The sequence below is a fragment of the Amphibalanus amphitrite genome, unplaced genomic scaffold (assembly GCF_019059575.1).
Source record: "Amphibalanus amphitrite isolate SeventyFive unplaced genomic scaffold, NRLGWU_Aamphi_draft 000164F_arrow, whole genome shotgun sequence".
Lineage (NCBI taxonomy): Eukaryota > Metazoa > Arthropoda > Thecostraca > Balanomorpha > Balanidae > Amphibalanus > Amphibalanus amphitrite.
Window position 1 is genome coordinate 727,783 of NW_024881659.1, and position 4,695 is coordinate 732,477.

Below are 4,695 nucleotides of genomic sequence, written 5' to 3' on the forward strand. Positions count from 1 at the left end.
CTGAAAATTGGCTTACAGAGCCTTCTCAGCACGCTGATTCCGAAAATCATGGTCTCTAGGGTGGAAATATTGACCGTTCTCGAGATAGAACCATCTAAAGTTCTTACCACCCATGACCGGGCCATCCCGAATTGGCTGAAAATTGGCTCACAGAGCCTTCTCAGCACGCTGATTCCGAAAATCATGGTATCTAGGGTGGAAATATTGACCGTTCTCGAGAAAGAACCCTCGCAGCGAGTCCAGCAGCGAGAAACGGGCCATCCCGATTTAGCTGAAACTTGGCTCACAGAGCCTTCTCAGCACGCTGATTCCGAAAATCATGGTCTCTAGGGTGGAAATATTGACCATTCTCGAGATAGAACCCTCTAAAGTTCTTACCATCCATGACCGGGCCATCCCGATTTGGCTGAAAATTAGCTCACAGAGCCTTCTCAGCACGCTGATTCCGAAAATCATGGTCTCTAGGGTGGAAATATTGACCGTTCTCGAGATAGAACCCTCTAAAGTTCTTACCACCCATGACCGGGCCATCCCGATTTGGCTGAAAATTGGCTCACAGAGCCTTCTCAGCACGCTGATTCCGAAAATCATGGTCTCCAGGGTGGAAATATTGACCGTTCTCGAGATAGAGCCCTCTAAAATTCTTACCACCCATGACCGGGCCATCCCGATTTGGCTGAAAATTGGCTCACAGAGCCTTCTCAGCACGCTGATTCCGAAAATCATGGTCTCTAGGGTGGAAATATTGACCCTTCTCGAGATAGAACATTCTAAATTTCTTACCACCCATGACCGGGCCATTCCGATTTGGCTGAAAATTGGCTCACAGAGCCTTCTCAGCACGGTGATTCAGAAAATCATGGTCTCAAGGGTGGAAATATTGACCGTTCTCGAGATAGAACCCTCTAAAGTTCTTACCACCCATGACCGGGCCATCCCGAATTGGCTGAAAATTGGCTCACAGAGCCTTCTCAGCACGCTGATTCCGAAAATCATGGTCTCTAGGGTGGAAATATTGACTGTTCTCGAGATAGAACCCTCGCAGCGAGTCCAGCAGCGAGAAACGGGCCATCCCGATTTAGCTGAAACTTGGCTCACAGAGCCTTCTCAGCACGCTGATTCCGAAAATCATGGTCTCTTGGGTGGAAATATTGACCGTTCTCGAGATAGAACCCTCTAAAGTTCTTACCACCTATGACCGGGCCATCCCGATTTGGCTGAAAATTGGCTCACAGAGCCTTCTCAGCACGCTGATTCCGAAAATCATGGTCTCTAGGGTGGAAATATTGACCGTTCTCGAGATAGAACCCTCTAAAGTTCTTACCATCCATGACCGGGCCATCCCGATTTGGCTGAAAATTGGCTCACAGAGCCTTCTCAGCACGCTGATTCCGAAAATCATGGTCTCAAGGGTGGAAATATTGACCGTTCTCGAGATAGAACCCTCTAAAGTTCTTACCATCCATGACCGGGCCATCCCGATTTGGCTGAAAATTAGCTCACAGAGCCTTTTCAGCACGCTGATTCCGAAAATCATGGTCTCTAAGGTGGAAATATTGACCGTTCTCGAGATAGAACCCTCGCAGCGAGTCCAGCAGCGAGAAACGGGCCATCCCGATTTAGCTGAAACGTGGCTCACAGATTCTTCTCAGCACGCTGATTCCGAAAATCATGGTCTCTTGGGTGGAAATATTGACTGTTCTCGAGATAGAACCCTCTAAAGTTCTTACCATCCATGACCGGGCCATCCCGATTTGGCTGAAAATTGGCTCACAGAGCCTTCTCAGCACGCTGATTCCGAAAATCATGGTCTCTAGGGTGGAAATATTGACCGTTCTCGAGATAGAACCCTCTAAATTTCACCACCCATGACCGGGCCATCTCGATTTGGCTGAAAATTGGCTCACAGAGCCTTCTCAGCACGCTGATTCCGAAAATCATGGTCTCTAGGGTGGAAATATTGACCGTTCAGCCAAATCGGGATGGCCCGGTCATGGGTGGTAAGAACTTTAGAGGGTTCTATCTCGAGAACGGTCAATATTTCCACTCTAGAGACCATGATTTTCGGAATCAGCGTGCTGAGAAGGCTCTGTGAGCCAATATTCAGCCAAATCGGGATGGCCCGGTCATGGGTGCTAAGAACTTTAGAGGGTTCTATCTCGAGAACGGTCAATATTTCCACCCTTGAGACCATGATTTTCGGAATCAGCGTGCTGAGAAGGCTCTGTGAGCCAATTTTCAGCCAAATCGGGATGGCCCGGTCATGGATGGTAAGAACTTTAGAGGGTTCTATCTCGAGAACGGTCAATATTTCCACCCTAGAGACCATGATTTTCGGAATCAGCGTGCTGAGAAGGCTCTGTGAGCCAATTTTCAGCCAAATCGGGATGGCCCGGTCATGGGTGGTAAGAACTTTAGAGGGTTCTATCTCGAGAACGGTCAATAGTTCCACTCTAGAGACCATGATTTTCGGAATCAGCGTGCTGAGAAGGCTCTGTGAGCCAATATTCAGCCAAATCGGGATGGCCCGGTCATGGGTGCTAAGAACTTTAGAGGGTTCTATCTCGAGAACGGTCAATATTTCCACCCTTGAGACCATGATTTTCGGAATCACCGTGCTGAGAAGGCTCTGTGAGCCAATTTTCAGCCAAATCGGGATGGCCCGGTCATGGGTGGTAAGAACTTTAGAGGGTTCTATCTCGAGAACGGTCAATTTTTCCAAACTAGAGACCATGATTTTCGGAATCAGCGTGCTGAGAAGGTTCTGTGAGCCAATTTTCAGCCAAATCGGGATGGCCCGGTCATGGATGGTAAGAACTTTAGAGGGTTCTATCTCGAGAACGGTCAATATTTCCACCCTAGAGACCATGATTTTCGGAATCAGCGTGCTGAGAAGGCTCTGTGAGCCAATTTTCAGCCAAATCGGGATGGCCCGGTCATGGGTGGTAAGAAATTTAGAGGGTTCTATCTCGAGAACGGTCAATATTTCCACCCTAGAGACCATGATTTTCGGAATCAGCGTGCTGAGAAGGCTCTGTGAGCCAATTTTCAGCCAAATCGGGATGGCCCGGTCATGGGTGGTAAGAACTTTAGAGGGTTCTATCTCGAGAACGGTCAATATTTCCACCCTAGAGACCATGATTTTCGGAATCAGCGTGCTGAGAAGGCTCTGTGAGCCAAATTTCAGCTAAATCGGGATGGCCCGTTTCTCGCTGCTGGACTCGCTGCGAGGGTTCTATCTCGAGAACGGTCAATATTTCCAACCAAGAGACCATGATTTTCGGAATCAGCGTGCTGAGAAGGCTCTGTGAGCCAATTTTCAGCCAAATCGGGATGGCCCGGTCATGGGTGGTAAGAACTTTAGAGGGTTCTATCTCGAGAACGGTCAATATTTCCACCCTAGAGACCATGATTTTCGAAATCAGCGTGCTGAGAAGGCTCTGTGAGCCAAATTTCAGCTAAATCGGGATGGCCCGTTTCTCGCTGCTGGACTCGCTGCGAGGGTTCTATCTCGAGAACGGTCAATATTTCCACCCTAGAGACCATGATTTTCGGAATCAGCGTGCTGAGAAGGCTCTGTGAGCCAATTTTCAGCCAAATCGGGATGGCCCGGTCATGGGTGGTAAGAAATTTAGAGGGTTCTATCTCGAGAACGGTCAATATTTCCACCCTTGAGACCATGATTTTCGGAATCACCGTGCTGAGAAGGCTCTGTGAGCCAATTTTCAGCCAAATCGGGATGGCCCGGTCATGGGTGGTAAGAACTTTAGAGGGTTCTATCTCGAGAACGGTCAATATTTCCACCCTAGAGACCATGATTTTCGGAATCAGCGTGCTGAGAAGGCTCTGTGAGCCAATTTTCAGCCAAATCGGGATGGCCCGGTCATGGATGGTATGAACTTTAGAGGGTTCTATCTCGAGAATGGTCAATATTTCCACCATAGAGACCATGATTTTCGGAATCAGCGTGCTGAGAAGGCTCTGTGAGCCAATTTTCAGCTAAATCGGGATGGCCCGTTTCTCGCTGCTGGACTCGCTGCTCGCTGCTCGCTGCTAGTTTGACAGACGTTGTAAAACTAAACAAAAAACTGCACCGTAAACGTCTGTAACGCGCAGCTTCTTGATTCATGACATCTTACAGATCTAAAGCCTAAGCTACACTAGCATGAATTCCGACGTTTTTTCGGTTCCTGCGGGATTTCGGTTCGCGTCGTCAAGTTCGCCTCATAGCGAATGCATTGCGCAAGCTACACTGCCAGTCTGGCGTCCCGTGGAACGAAAACCCGCAAAAACCGACGAGTCGGAACCGAAAAAAAGTTCAGAGCTGTGAACTTTTTTTCGGTTTCTGCGGGATTTCGTTTTAGTGATGAATGATTAGAAGTGATTGTTGCTAATAATATTGTGACGATGGAACAGTTTCAAATGTAAATAATGAAAATGGTGTAATTCATGATTGAAGAAGACAAAATGTGTTTCAAAACTCATCATTCTACTTCAAATATGATAATTGTAATTAAGCTGACAAATGATTATGATCGAAAATATATTCTTGTTAGTTGTAAAATCTTTAAAACAAATATTTAATTATGATTTTGTTAAAACACGATAATATTTAACATGAATAATTAATTAATTTAATCACTTATCCATCACTATGCTATAAACAACACCGTCCACGCGGCGGCCGCCCGGAAC